We start from the raw sequence: 16013 nt of genomic DNA on the forward strand, positions 1-16013 counted from the left end.
GCTTATGGGGCAGGTTTCACCCCCAGAGCTCCCTGCTATACTATGCCACTGAAGCCCATGACCAAATAAGTCAAAGAGGGATAACTACAGATGTACAGAAGTTAGCAGCAGTTTCGTATCTATGACAATAAATAAAATCACAGGAAATTAATGAAGGTTATATGCTATCAATATCCATGCTAGGAGGAAGAGCTTGACAATCCAGTAGGTTATTTCCAGACACAAGTTCTTAAATAGCCATAAATACATCAAGAGTTTTAAGAATACTTCCTAATAGGACATTTCCAAAGGTACATAAAATGCTACGGAGAATAAACCAACATCCATCTGGTAAAGAGGAATCCTGTGAAGGAAGACTGATTCTGGGGCTTGGGGATCTTCCTTTGAACCACCTGACCTTGGATGCTGTTGAAAAGGGGCTGCTGAGCTCGACAGACACCAGACACGAGTCAACACAGCAAAGCCCTCAGCGCAGACTATCCAGCAACAGCAGCCAGACACAAACCCCAGGGCCAGGATTCAGCCTCCTGAATCCCACCTTTATTTGTAACGTGTATATACCTACTGCAGGTTTTGGGTAAAGAACATGCCTCATTTTTACAGGTAATTGTTCGCCTTGAGCAAGTGCAGCTTACAATCACTGGAGGAAAAGATTTGCTTTAGTGAATTAAAATCATGGGGTTATTTCACTAGAAATGCAAGGAAGCACAAAGCTAAAAAGATTAACGAGTAAATATTTTATCTTTTCTCTCTTTTTAACTCAGTGACATGAAAGCTCAAGACACTTATAAATACCAAATGAGATTTCACAAGTTTGCATGGTTGGGTTTTGAACAGAGAAATATTTTGGGGTGCAAGCCACATACTCTGTGTTAAGGAAAAAGGAATTAAAAAAAAAAAGTTGACCATAACCTGAGGCCTTGGCTCCAGCCAAGTGCCTGTTGTTATGAAAGCAAGGTGCTCCACACGATCTAATCATAGCACTAAACCTTGTTACAAGCCCTTTTACAGCTCCAATATCTGGGTTACATGGAAACACGCTGGAGAGCCTCCTTGTACTATGAAATAAATGTCATTCTGACTGGCATCCTCTCTTCCAGCGAGTAATTTCCCTCCACTGATAAATCGATACAGCAAAAACAAATGAGAGCGCACAATGGGCACATTGAGGATTACATTTTTATTCATTTCAGAGCCCCTGCAGCAGAGTTTTTTAAACTCAATAGCAGAAAATGATGCACTTGAGCTGACGGGGGGAAAAAAGGAGATAGTGCCTGAGAGAGGAAGAGAGAAGGAAAAGAGCAAGAAAGGAAGAGAAAGAAAGAAAGGGGAGGGTGGGAAGAAAAATAATCTCAGCATTTAAAATACAAGTCTAGATTTTAAAATGTCTGAAGTTCGAGATGGTTTTGTGTCTAGTGAGCATTTGGTTTGTCTCATTTCTAAGTTATTGCTGTTTGTTACAGCAACAATAATTTGCCTTTTTTCTCCTCCCTCCCTTTTAAAATTTTGATCCTAACTATTCCATGTTTTGTTTCAAGGAGCTCTTCTCATTCCTTCCATCACAGCATCTGCACTCATACAAATGGGACACCATCAGCACCATCCACATCTATAACGTCTTGTACCAAAACAGTTATGTCAAAAGGCATACATTTGCTCTAGCGGAGATGTAACTACAGGAAAATGCAGCAAAACATCTATACTTCAGAGTTTCAGCATCCAGTGGGGTCAGGAGAGATATTTGCAGTGACCTGTAGCAGGTTCCGACTCAGCCCCAAAGTAAACAAGACCCAGCCTGGTCACCTTTAATTATACACGTGTGCCCCTGAAACTTAAGGTTTCAGTCTTTTCTATTTATGGAGCAGAAGTGAAAAGAGCAAAACCGCTTTTTCCCTTGGGGCATTCAGCCAAAGAGGGAGCAACCATGGATTTACTGAGGTGCAGACCCAGAGGCAGGAGCCCGAGGTGTCAAGAAACTGCTTGTCAAGACCAGATCTAAAGAGAAACTGAAGGGCACATCGGGATACCAGTAGTATTCGTGAAACCCTCAGTCTTCACCCACTGTCAGCAAAAGGCCAGACCGACAGCTCCAGAGACTGGAGACCTCAGCACGTCTACAGGAGACCTGGAACCAGGTCAGTCAAGGAGTTGCTCAGGGCAAGACGCCGCACATTACAGCGTAACTCTGACTTGAACATGACCCGCACTAAGGGCAGGAAATCCAGAGAGCACGCAGCCCTGGTCCCTGAAGAGGGACTACCAGCGCATGCAAGCAGGGCTTTTGATTCATCACTATGTAACTAATAGGAACCGGACCAAGGAGACAAAACATTGCACATTTACTGCCATGTGACTGCTGGTTTGTGGCCACTTTCAACAGTGCCATGGTCTAGGTTTGAACAAGCAACCTCAAGGTGAGGGGCTGTTGTATCTCATTACTAGTTCCCCATGCCTCATTAAATTTGCATTTATTTGGTTCTCACTGTTAGTGGTTCCTACAATGACCAGCTAGAAATTACACAGAAATGTGCCTTTTTTTCTTTCTTTTCACACTCTTCCCCCTCCCTTTTTATTTTTTTTAAGCCGAAAGGCCGTAGCACAACAGCAACATAATGCAAAGTGAAATCCTTTTACAACCCTGGGAAGGCCAAGATGTGTGCCCAATAAATGTAAGCAGACATGATATCCTTTATAATCACAGCAAGATGAAGATGTGAACTGAATAAATGCTTTAAAAACATCATAGATTCTATTAGATGCAAAAGATTGAAGCGTTAGGCACCTTTTAGCTCAACTTTCATTTAATTTACTGCTTGCTGTACTATAGTCTAAAGGGAGTGAAAAAATCCTCTCTCTAATTTTTTTTTCCTTTTCATGAGCTGACCAAGGAGATGAAATCTGGGTACTTTAATTACCATTCAGAGCCAAAGGCCTGGCCTTTGATATGGAAATCCCACTTCAACTCCAGCTTGCTGCTGCCTTTCCCTGTCCCCTTCTCCTTCCAATCTCCCAACATGAATTTTAAGTAGTCTTGTCAACACCTGACCGTGAAAGCTAACAGAAGCCTGTGCTGCTAAGTTGGTGCTGTTGGTAATTTTTTAGGGTTTTTTAAAATTATTATTATTTTAGGAGGGAGGGATTGGGGGCAGGGGGAGGGGGAGGAGGTGGCTTAGAAATTGGCCAAACCTAAGTGACCAGATCTCAGCGCCTTCTCATTCGTAGCAAGCAGTGCAGCATGGCCCAGCTGCATGCAGCAGCTCACATTAAAGGGTAAAAGAAAGAAGAAGAGGGGGGGGAAGGAACGGATGAAAGCTGTCATGTACAGTTACCCTGTTATTGTCATCTGCCTGCTGCATGACTCCCAGCTTTGCTATAATTATTAATTGCACTTGTCAACTGTCATTAATTCCTCTTTAGCATCCCTGTCTTGGAGTAATTAGACAGAACAGCCTCACTGCACTCATTGTTTTGAGAGGCCCCTGAAAGAGCCCAACGGGCTCTGCAAAGAGACAACCATCATTAATACAATAGAGCACCTCAGCATTAACCCTTTCAAAGGTGTAGAAATCAGAAGCCGTCGGCTCTCCAGTCTCACAACTTACAGTTGCTAGACTTGCCTTTCCCTGTTCCTTCGGAAGGCTCCCGTCCAATGACTCGGAAACAGCTGGAGGCTTCAGGTGCTTTAGTCTCAGCGCTCCCCAGCTGTCAGTCAAGACATTGTCCTCATCTTATGTACCCTACTCTGAAGAGGAAGGCACAAAACACTGGACTGTAAGAAATTATTCTCTTCAAGTTTTACCCCAAAGTTTGCAGTTGCTCACCGAAAAGCAGCTGCGGGATGGCAGTATTTGGCACTCGCTTTCCCTTCCTTACCTTTGCAGAGGGATTCAGAGCGCTTGTTCTGACTGTGTCTGCTGAGAACCCGGTGCAAGACCACAAAGCCCAGGTTCACTACGACTGCCTCCATGCTTGTCCTCCACAAGACCCCCCACGATATGCTTCTCCTGTCCATATTATGCACTCCAGCTGTCCTGAAATTCTCCAATTCCCAACCGCAGTTATCTCCACCGCTGTTACACAGGTATAAGCAATAACCACAATCTGCCTTATGCTTGGCATTTACTTGGTGGCTGTGCAGACAATGCATAGCAGGGAGTAGGACTCTCTTTATTCTCCCAGATTTGCAATGCTAGAAAGTATAAAAGCTCATGTATGTGGAAAAGATACAGGAAGAAGGTGTAATTCTGAGTCTATGAGCAAGGGACCAAGTAACAGAGTGGGACAATACTGCATTTGTATCAGCAATCTTGAGAACAAAACTGCACTTGCCATTGGAAATATCAAGCTGCTATCGAGCAGGGGGAAAGCGTTCACTCTCTTAACTTTGTTTTACTCTTCTACCTGACTATATAATGGTGGTTAGGGGAGGAAGAAAAAGAAATTAAAAGAAATGGGGAGGAACTACAGCAACCTGTTGCTGCAACAGGGAAAATCTCTGCAGTTCTACTCTTAGTTTACTGCTTAGGTTTACCACACTATATTCGTCTGCAGCTAGTCTACTCACTCGTATCATTGTTTTAATTATAATGCTAGAATTCAGAGTTCTCAAATCAAGAAGGAAAACCAGTCAGGCAATAGCCAGACTTCATTTTACTGCTGCTTGGGGACACTCTGAGGAGCTCCAGTGCCATCAGACAGACCTGCGTAAGAGCTTGGGAAGACAATAGTGCACAATCACACCCTCAGTCCCACAGCCAGGAGTAGAGGGAGCACAGATTTTTTTCCTCTAAAATCCCAGGAAAGACTCGTATTCACACTAGGCGAGCAGTTTGCAAACCTGGTCACATCAAATAATGTCTTCAGCAACAGTATCCCTTAAACAATTTATTTTAAATAAAACTACACAGTCCTGGTTTAAGATTGAAACCTAGAATACTGAAAATAAAAAGGAAATTTCTTCTCCCTGTCTGCTAGCCTACCTATAACAAGAGAACTTTAGGAAAATATTTTTTTCCATTCAATTTTGCCTATCTTTTCAATGCTTGCCCAACTCAGACCATCAAAGCCACAAATTAATGAAGAAAATATACTCCAAAACAGAGTTTCAAAGTCATAAAATGTTAAAGAATTTTTTTTCAGAGTTTCACCTTCTTTGGATTTAGCTTAGTGGCTTGTGATTTACTGAAATAACTGAGAGCTTTGTATAAAGCCATGTGGAATATATTTATAGTACATATAGAACCAGAAAAATCTTTCATAAGCATATCCATCAGATTTTTGGCAGTGTGCGTCCTGCATCAGAAATACGAATTTGGCCATATATCTGATCAGCAAACACTTCTTTGCCTTTTTCTATTGCGGCTATAGTCAATCAATGCAAAAATTAGAGTGTTTTTTTCAAAACAGGGCCCAGTTCAGCTGCATGTTAAGTACCATCATTGATTAAATCCCTTCTGCATTTTTTAAAGATGGATTTCAGTGTCCCACAAAATTGGCCCTGTCTTTTATAACAACTCAGTTGACAGCCAGATCCTCCTGTTACCTTATTAGTGAGAAGGTCTACTAAACCACCTTTCAGTTGCACTCAAGGCCAAGCTTATCTAAAGGCCAGATTCAATAAAGTATATGCATATTATTATAAATTTCTGAACAGACGGTGATGCTGGTTCCTCAGATAAATAAACCAAATAATTCTATTTTACTTTGCTAATGCTAGATGTGTATTTTACCTTCTCACATAAGTATGCTCTTGGGACAGATGTAAACCAATCTTGACTGCTGTCTGAGAAGGCACCCTAGGATGAAGCTGGCTGAATTTACTGATGATTTCAGGTCTTCGGTGTAATCTGCTGAGTCATTTCTGGGATTCGGCCAGAAGCTATGCCATTAGCACTGGTTAGGCTACTTCAAGAAGGTGAAAAACAATAGGTGGCTAACAGCCATTTCAGTGTGAATTCACGGCCTTTCTGCAGTGACCTTCTATCACCAGTATTTTGATGCATCGTTGGGAAGTTTTGCCAATTTGAAAGTGCAACTCAGTGGCGAGCAGCTCTTTATCAAACAGATTCAGCTGCAAATGCATGCATTCCTCTAACCCTTAATGCCTGACCCCCGTGTACAGCGGATATTCCCAAGTCATCCTGAGCCCACGTTTTCTCCTCCCTCCCCTTTACAGTTCACACTAGCTAAAAAAATAAAAAAGGCAATTAACAAGAGTAAAGTGCATACATGTGCACAACCTTAAAAACACACCAATATCATTAGAGATAATAAATTCTCTGTTCTGAAGTCTCTCCAATGAAGAGCGTTCAAGTGATGATTAACCAACAAGCTAAGCATTCATCTGCGATCTCAGCCCATTTTGAATGGTTTTTGCCCAAGGCAAACTAAAGCAGAAGATTAAAAAACCCCTCCCGAACGGATTAAACACCCAGTTAAATGACCATCTTCGAGGTCATTATAGCAATAAGTAATATCTATATATACACAAATATATTATCTATATAAAGAAAGAGAAAAAAAAGAAACTTAGACAGTGCTTCTCCAGAGGATTACTTCAACACTTCTGACTTCAGAGAAATTGAAACTGATTCTCCTAAGCAAGCAGCTTTAACCTAAATCAGAACTCACCTCTCCGCCAATCAGAAAGAAGCTTTTTCAAAAATTTATACTTCCTAATAGTTATATGGGCCTTAATCCTCTTGGAAACAGTTTTAGGTCATTATTCCAGGAGTTATTAGGTTGGAAAACAGCTTCTAGGCAAATGATGCTATTCACAAACCTTTTACACCAGAAATAATGGTTGGATTATTTCTGCCTCAAAAGTAGTCTTGAGGTCTGATTTCTGATTTTCTTTATATCTGATGTTCCTGAGAAAAGACACAGCTACTTGCTGTTAAATAACTAATAATAATAATGAAAATTTTAAGTACGTAAAAGTAATTTTATAAAGATTATAATGGCAGCAATGACAGTAAATTTGGATTTTAAGTGAAAGTAAAAAATAATGTTTTAACTTTTGAGTTCCAATGCTCTTGTACGTTTTCAAGGGCAACCTGAATACTTTGGTGCTTCCCCAAAATACCAGTTTCAAAAGGCTTTCACAGATCTTTTTTTTACCCCCCATGTTCTCTAGTCTTATTCTTTTTTCACATCCATTGGTGTCTCACAGCAATAAAGAAAAAAAAAAATAAGCTATTGAAGTCTGCTGCTTGCAGCAGTTGAGAGAAGGGTGACCACACATCCTTGAGTCTGGCAGTACCCCCGTTTCCAGGACCTCTGAGAGCACTTGCTGTCTCCACCAAAACTTATGCTTTGCCTTCATCTGCCAGCGCTCTGCAGAGTAGGCTGACCACAGCCTCATTAGGCAGCTGAGCTCACCGAACTGGCATCAAGTAATCAAAATACTCTTGAATTTGAAAATACAAAGTTATCTATTCCATTTTTTAAAGAAGTAGATGGGAAATAAGGAGTTCAATACCTCCCCCAGCCCAGAGAGCTTCCTCCTCCTTTTTCCAAAAAAAAAATTACCACAATATACATATGAATTTTCAGAAAGACCAGACAGATATTTAAAGACATCATTACCGACAGAAGCCAACCTATTCCTCATATTACATTTTTCTCAACACTTGCACATACAACAGGAAGAAAAAGACAACCCATCACAGAGCTAGATCGAGTTGGTTTTGCAATCCTGCCACCAGTTACTACAGCTGTGCAGGTCTAGATCTTTAACACGTGCACCTAACAGAGACCGTGGGGTTGGCGCATGCCCAAAGTAGCCCCAGGAACAGGGAGCCCGCAGCATTGTGAGCACTTCTGCAAGCCCCTCCAATCTCCTCTCTCTTGGTTTTTAGCATCAGCAGAGTATACACAGACATCCCGAGAGTCCAGTCCAAAAGATTTAAGTCCCAAAGGCTCTCCTGAAAAGCTGGCCACTCCTCCATTTCAGAGTGCAAATCAAATGTAGAACAAAAAAAAAAAAAACAAAAAACAAAACAAACAAAAAAACCCCAACCCTGACAACAAGCCCATACAAATTAACCTGTGCTACACTGCGAACTTTAATTTCTTTCGAGCAGATCAAACACTGAAATTTCAATGCCGATTGAAATTGGATTTACCCTCAGGATTTACCCCTTTCACTTTTACATATAGCTGTATATGCACATCAAGTACCCACAATCTTGTTTTTCCTCAAAGAAAATAATTTAATTAAAAACTTAGAAACCTGCTTGCTGTAAATTAGTTATTAGTAAATTGTCATCCCTTACTTCTTACCCTGAAGATGGCAATTCTGTTCTTTGCAGAACAGGGAGGTCATAGTGGGAGGTAAAACTTCAGCATCACAAAAACAGCAGCACAAAAAGAGCAGCAGCATCTCTGACTAAATGCTTCACTAAGGAAGTGATATCACAGAATCTGGTGGCCAAAGGATTCTGTGGTATCACTTTCTAAAGTATATTAAAAATGTATTAATTTGCCTAGATGGCAACTTCATCATCATTGCTCAGGAAAAATCCAAAAACCTACAGGAAAGGCCTTCTGAGGTAATCGAAAGCTAAAGAGACATAACATAATTAAAAAGAAGAAAAGAAAAAGAATTGTTGCATTTGTTCTCCTTAGTTATATTAGGAATAAAAAACAAAACTAATGTAATAATGTATCCCAGCAGTTCAAATCTTCTAATTTATGTAGAATGGATTATTACTTAGACAATCTGACCCTGGGCAAAACTTCCTCAGTTGAGAAGATTTACAATCTAATTATGCAGGAAGTTCTGCTGAGACAGTTTGGGTGCAATGGTCTTCTATTACATTAGCTTAGCTAAAATTGCTGCTTCTTCGCTTGCTTGGTGTTCCAAGTACTCACATGAAAACAGAAAATCTTTCATTCGCATCCTTTATTTCCCTTTAGTTTTTCTCACCATTACCGTATGCAGAAGCACTCGTCCTCAGCTGCAAATAGCAGCAAGGGGCCGAGGTTTTTAACAGCAAACTATGAGTTGCCTTTCAGGCTTCTGCTTTGGCCCCTGTTTAGTGAACTGACTTTAAGAAGGACCATCAAAGTGCTTTTCATAATTTTTACAATGATAGTTGCTGGATTATTGCTCCCCTCCATTACTGCAAATGCCCCTATAGAAAGCCTGAAGCTGAAATCTGTTCCCGTACACTTTCTTTTTCATCCTGCATGTAGAAAACTAGTTTATTTTTTTAGGGTGGCTCAGAGAATTTTTGCTGCTGTCTCAGACACCTGAATATTTTTAGCCATCTATTTCATTAGATCAAAAAAAGATCCCTCAACACATACAAAAATAGCGAGAGCTTTACAAGCCTGTAGAGAAGAAGATGGGAAACTTGGGTCTAACCTAATCCAAAGTATTTGCCCCCCCTAGATATATTACAGTGTATTGATACAGTTGAATATACAGACATGTCCTATATTAACATAGATGGACAAATCTGTGCCTTTTTTTATTTACAGTAAGTGTTTTGATTTCAAAAGGTCAATGGATCATGTCATGGCCTTCAGTCTTGATAATTACCATGTGTAGTAATGCACATTTTTATCTACAGGTGGCAGACCTTTTAAAATCATCTTCAATCAAATTCATTAGACATTTTTGTTGATACCACCACCCACATTAAAAAGTAAGAATCTGCAGCATAAAGTTCTAATTAACGCTGTTCAATTTAGAGGACAGATTTGTCAACAAAGTGGCTCAATTCTCAAAGGCTAGTGACCCCTCTCAGAATGAGAGCCTTAAAAGAAAAAAAAAAAAAAAAAAAAAGAAATAAGTTGCCCAGTACATGGTAAGCTTTCATTATTTAAAAATCATTCAGCAGCTCAGCAAAGGATTTCTTTTTTTCTCTAAATTAGAAGTTTCACTTCCTTGATTATTAAGCGCTGGCTGGTAAATTAGTGATTTCTTCTTTGATAAGCTTACTTAGAAGAGGAAAAAATAAAAGAATGTCAAAACTGACTTCTGGCAGTTAGAAAGAGAAAAGTGAATCATAAAACTTTTTTGTATCTGAATGAATCATTTTAAAATACCATGACTTCGACTTGTCATCTTATATGCATGTCTAAGGCCCCACTACAAAGCAGAAGAGCACTTATTTACACCAGACTATTATCATTCAATCATATAATCCTGCTTTCAGACTTACTTAGAATTTTTTTCCCAAAAGAACAGTGGAATAGCCCTCTGCATGTGGACAAAAATCATACTGAAATCAAGAAGGCTGTCCCAGGGTTTCATCTGAGAGTTGGCCCTAAATCCTCAGTTACACCGGCCCTGGCTCTCTACTGCCTTCCACACCTTTTGATCATTTCCACCCATGAAAACTAGACATAGGTGTTACCTGTCACTGTGGCTACATTTCTAATCCTGATGTGACAATTGCCACTACCCTTGCAAAGGCACTAATTATACCAGAATAAATGACTATGATAGAAACCTAGTCGAGCTAGGTGAAGCCTAACCCTAGGACAAACTCATCACACTCAACAGCATTTGACGTATTTAACTCTTCCTAAGATCCACAATAACAAGACAAAAACCACACTACCAAAAGGAGGTGCTTGTCTTTGAAACCTTAATTCTGCAAACATTTACTGTTCACAGCAATGAGGTTAAGTACAAAGACTACTACAGGATAGAGCAGACATATTGGGAATTACCTGCATCTGAGTCTCCTGTCAGGCCAACAACAACTTTTAACCAGATTGCTCCCCATCCACTATCGCTAACTGCAAGAAATGTCATTCTATAAAGTATTTGTAAAAATTTAGTACTTGGGATATATATACTTACACATCAATACTACTAAAATATTGCACATATATCCACAAGTTTATAGTAATTTAGGGAAATTTCTTTATCTTGACAGTAAATTTAAAAAAAAACACAAACCAAACCCAAAAATCTTTTACAGTTATCTTTTTGGGGGTTTTGAATAGATTGAAATAGAACTGCAAAGCAGCTTGAATGAGTAACAGAAAGTATAGATAAACTTAAAACGTTGACACCAGGAACACACACGCTGGAGAATATCCTTATTTACTTGCTGATATATGCCTACTCCTCCCCCTCCTCCCCAGTCCAAAAGAGTGGGTGAGAAAAATTGTGTACACTAATGTCTTTTGTGGTAACCTAGTAACCTTCTCCTTTTTCTCCATAAGCTCTTCCTTCATACCACACTCTTCCATATTGCTAGCCCTCCAGAGTAATTGCCGTATGTCTTTATATGATTTTGTTTTCCTACCCAATGCAGAGGAGTTGGGGTTATTTTCAATCTTCGTAAGCTTGTAAACAGGATCAAACAGGAACCCGGTCATCAGCAAGAGGAAGGCTAGAAAAATAAAAGCAAATGCATATCAACAATTTTATTCTAAAAAGAAAATACATCCAAAACATGAAACAAAAGCCTGGGCTCTGCTAGACATCCTCCTCCCCGTTTCTTTTCCTTTAGTTCATGAACTCTTTTTTGCAGAACAGAGGCTGGTGTAAATTAATGTGTGACCCAAAACATATCACATGGAAAAGCTGCCACAGAAATATGTAATAGCAAAAAAAAAAAAAAAAAAGGAAAGAAAATAAAAGTAGACATTATTAGAACTAAAGTGGTGCCTCTTATCATGATAAATCAATAAGAAGACTGAACTAGAAGAAAGATATGGCTATATATTCCTGTTTCTCTTGAGTGTTTAAGCAGCTAACCTACACTCACTGATTCTTTTTTTGTATGGTTAGTGGTGCGAGTACGTCACTGGGAGCAAGAAGCCCTCTGCATTTGCCTCTGCTCTCAGCTGTCACCCTGCGAGCAGCAGGGTTACTCACACGCTTACTCCGTGACTTAGACCCCTGCCTCAAGGCTCTCCAAGCTGCACCTGAGCTTCCTGCACAGGTGACGGAGTGGCATCTCCCCCAGGGATGCCAAAGCCCAAAACTTCAACGACTAACATTAGACAGCATGACTGCCCAAATCCCACCACGTCCTCCACAGTTCAAAAGCTGTGGCTGCTGACGTTGTGTCCCAAAGTCTTCAGTCTGTTGGTAGAGGGGGGAAGAAGTGTTTTGTGGCACAAGGTGTCAACATGTTGGACGCATGAGGCAGGAGCTGCGACCCCTCTGCAGAGGCCCATGACACTGTTGCATGGAAGAGCACAACCGTGTTGTTTGACCTAGCTGGTCCTGCCTAGCCATAGGCGCCCCATTACCAGCTTTGTGCCTCAGTTTACCTGGCTGCAAAACTGGGAAAATAAGTTCTATGTGACTCCCAAGTGCACATCAAAGCAGTAATTTGATAACATAAATACTCAGTTATTTAGCTGGATCGCATGAACACAGTTGCATAAGCAAATCTGAGACCATAGTTGTGACGTGACGCATCGAATTCACACAAGCCCTCACCATTTCAGGTGCGAAGCGGCTGTCCTTTCAGTCAGGTTTTGCATCCCTAAGCTGTGTTATTAATATCAATCTAGTCTAACTGAAACAAATTATTTGTAGTATGAAATGCACATATGAATAAAAATAATTAGGAATTTATTTTATTTAATTTTTAAACTCCAAAACATGCACCCAACCAAATTCTGCAATCAGCAACCTCATTATATAAAACCAGGCACTTTTCTACTGGTTTAACTTGATGGAATTACTTTGCCAGTCCTAAAGCTCTGAGAGCGCTCTGTGAGAAGCAGCAGCACATAAAAAGACTACCACCAAGAGCAGGTTGGTGCACGAGGTTTTAAAAGGCAACCATCCCTGGTTCATACTGAGCTCTGCATGCAGGCAAACTTTGTGAAGATAAACCTCCACCTCCTATATTATTTTTGATCAGATGAGCAAACAGAAGTGCATTCTCTATGTTTTGTATAGAAATTTCCGCAAACATGAGGTTCTGCTCTTAGTAAGATTAATATCTCTGTGGGCTTTTCAAATAAAGCTATGTTGAAGGGGAAAAAAAAAAGTCAGTCTTCAGTGAGGATACGTCATCAAAATTTCCTTTAAAAAAAAAAAAAAAAGTCAAGATCTGCGGGAACTTTCAGACTACCTGGTTACCAGCATGTCAAAGAACCAGAAACTATAAATTGCGTTAAGCAATTGTGACAGAGTGTATATCTTATTAAACATTCATCAACTAACAAGCTCAACATAAGATTTGTTCTTCATCTTCCTTCCCTAACCAACACATTATTAATACAGCAGACACACACCAAGAGCTGAGGAAAAAACAAGCCCCACTCCACTCACTCCTGCTGAGGATGAGATCCCGGGACAATGAAGACAGGTCAGAGGATGATCAGGCCTGTAACACTTGTTTGCAGTAAACAAATATTCATCCCCGTGTTTTTGTCTTTCCCAGCAACCTAGAACCTTAACCACTCCTATTTAGGAAACGTTTGTGGTTTTCCATAAACCTAGGTATTTCTAGATTTTTTTGAAGAAGTCTCGTTTTCCATTTCTATGTACTTAGCACAGTGTCTTTCACAACCAGGCCTGGGCATCTAAACAGGTACAGTTACAACAAGAAAGCATAATAACAACAACAACAGCTGTAAAAATAATAATAATATCCTGAGCTACAATCTCAGCTGGATCCAGGTTAATTTACAACAGTGTGGCCCTCAGTTTATTCCCACACAATAAGCTTAATCATTTTCTAAGTGTTAATTTTACCTACATAAAACTTTCTCGTTGGTGTCAAACAGTACATATCAAAAGGGTTGTTTTATGACTGTTAGAAAATGAAAAACAAAATTGAGGCTAAGGAAGATATTTTTTTTTCCAGGAACAGAGCTGTAGATATCTGTATGAGAAAAGACACTTTGGAAAAAAAATCAAACCTGCTTGGAATAAGCAAAGCTTAATTCATTTGTTGAAATAAAAATAAAAATCTGTTTATACAGGTAAAATACCACCTAATTACAATTTTTGTTTATTAATGAGAAGATGAGGCAATCCCCAAACATTAATAGAGACTTCAGAAATTGTGGTCTTGAGTGGAGTGACAGGATCAGCCAAAAAAGCATCTACTGCCATGTGAAGAAACCAAGACCCTACTCTGCAATTAAATTCAATTTTGGTCTTAACTATGGTTTCCATAGGATGTACCTAAGCGAATTTATACTTTTAGCTAATTTTTTTACTTTCTCTCTATTTCCATAACATGTCCTACAATGTTTTTGTTTCTACAGCAACACAGTTTGGGGACCATTATTTGGGAGGACTGCAAGGGCAGCATTCCAGAAGCAGGCAATAGCTCTGTGCGCAGAAGTTAAATGCATGGAAAAGCACAAGCAGGAGGCAGGAGACTGAAGAAACCCTTTCCAAAAACTGTCCCAATATGAGAGAAAATTTTAGGTATGAAGAAGTCTCAAACTGGAGCACGCATTCTTACAAAGACTTCTACAACATTATCATACAGAGTAATATATCATATACTGTATAATATACCCTATACTATGTTTTATGTATTGTATTATATTTTACTAATTTGGATTTGTTTGTTTGTTTTTTTAAAAAGAAAACCTTTCCCTGAATTTTAATAGTGGTGAAAACAGATCAACAGCCTTCAAGACAGAAGTTTTGCTTCTGACCACAACCTCCACACAACCCTGCCGGAAGGAGGCTTCCACTGATGCAATCTGCAAGTCCCTTTGTCCTGTTCAATCCTTTGCGTCTTTACTGGGGCCACCAGGAAGACATCACTCAGTGACAAACATCGTGTTGTCTTTTCTGTGATGATGACATTAGCTTGTGATAGTTTTTTTTTAGAAAGCAAACAGAGCAAAGCCCCCAAAATCACAGTCTCATAGAATCACGGAATAGTTTGGGTTAGAAGGGACCCCCAAAGGTCATCTAGTCAGTAGGGACATCTTCAACTAGATCAGGTTGCTCACAGCCCCATCCAACCTGACCTTGAATATTTACAGTGATGGCACATCTGCCACCTCTTTGGGTAACCTGTTCCAGCATCTCACCACCCTCAAAGAATTTCTTCACAATATCTAGTCTAAAGCTATCCTCTTTTAGTTGAAAGCTATTACCCCTTGTCCTATTGCAACAGGCCCTGGTAAACATCCCCATCTTTCCTGTAGGCCCCCTTTAGGTACTGAAAGGACACAATAAGGTCTCCCCGGAGCCTCCTCTTCTCCAGGCTAACAACCCCAACTTGCTCAGCCTGTCCTCACAGGAGAGGTGCTCCAGACCTCTGATCATCTTCTTGGCCCTCCTCTAGACCCGCTCCAACAGGTCCATGTCCTTCTTGTGCTGAGGGCTCCAGAGCCGGATGCAGTACTCCATGTGGGGTCTCACAAGAGCAAAGTAGAAGGGCAGAATCACCTCCCTCGACCTGCTGGCCACGCTTCTTTTGATGTAGCCCAGGATGCAGTAGGCACATCGTCAGCTCATATCTAGCTTTTCATCCACCAGTATCTCCGCAAGTCCTTCTCAGCAGGGCTGCTCTCAATCCTTTCATCCCCCAGCCTGTATTGATAGCAGGGGGGAGGGGGGGATGCCCTGACCCAGGTGCAGGACTCTGCACTTGGCCTTGTTGAATCTCATGAAGTTCACACAGGCCCACTTCTCAAGCCTGTTCAGGTCCCTTTTGACGGCATCCTGTCCCTCAGGTGTGTCAACTGCACCACTCAGCTTGGTGTCATCAGCAAACTTGCTAAGGGTACACTTGATCCCACTGTGAAAATCACTCTGATCAGCCCTTCCCCAGCATAGAATAACAGCAGGATTTTCTGAAGGCACAAGGGAAAAGTGGGCAAAGGCCAGCCTCCATCTTCTGAAGGTGGGCAGTCCTGGGTGGTGATGGGTGGGATCTCATATCACCTAACTGGGCCGGGAATGCAGAGAAGGCTATCTCATAATCTAACATAGCCTTTGCGAAATAAAACACTGCCATCACAAACATCTGCTGGATCTTTCTCAGGGATAAAAATCAAATGCCCAGCTCACCACACAGCGTGCACAGAAAACGCAACCATTTACAGTC

The 16013-nt window shown here is 40.6% G+C and overlaps 1 protein-coding gene across 6 annotated transcripts in view; it reads right to left on the bottom strand.

The window, feature by feature from the left end:
- Positions 1-16013, bottom strand: part of SOX5 (SRY-box transcription factor 5) — a 656088-nt gene that overhangs the window by 479443 nt on the left and 160632 nt on the right. For 4 of the 6 annotated variants that reach the window (XM_063358090.1, XM_063358046.1, XM_063358063.1 and 1 more), the window contains exon 2: positions 11271-11357. The exons of the other annotated variants lie outside the window; for them this stretch is intronic. The gene's annotated coding sequence lies outside the window, so the exon portion shown is untranslated. The remainder of the gene's footprint in view (positions 1-11270; positions 11358-16013) is intronic. 6 annotated transcript variants of the gene reach the window in all.

This window comes from Chroicocephalus ridibundus, chromosome 1 (assembly GCF_963924245.1).
Source record: "Chroicocephalus ridibundus chromosome 1, bChrRid1.1, whole genome shotgun sequence".
NCBI lineage: Eukaryota > Metazoa > Chordata > Aves > Charadriiformes > Laridae > Chroicocephalus > Chroicocephalus ridibundus.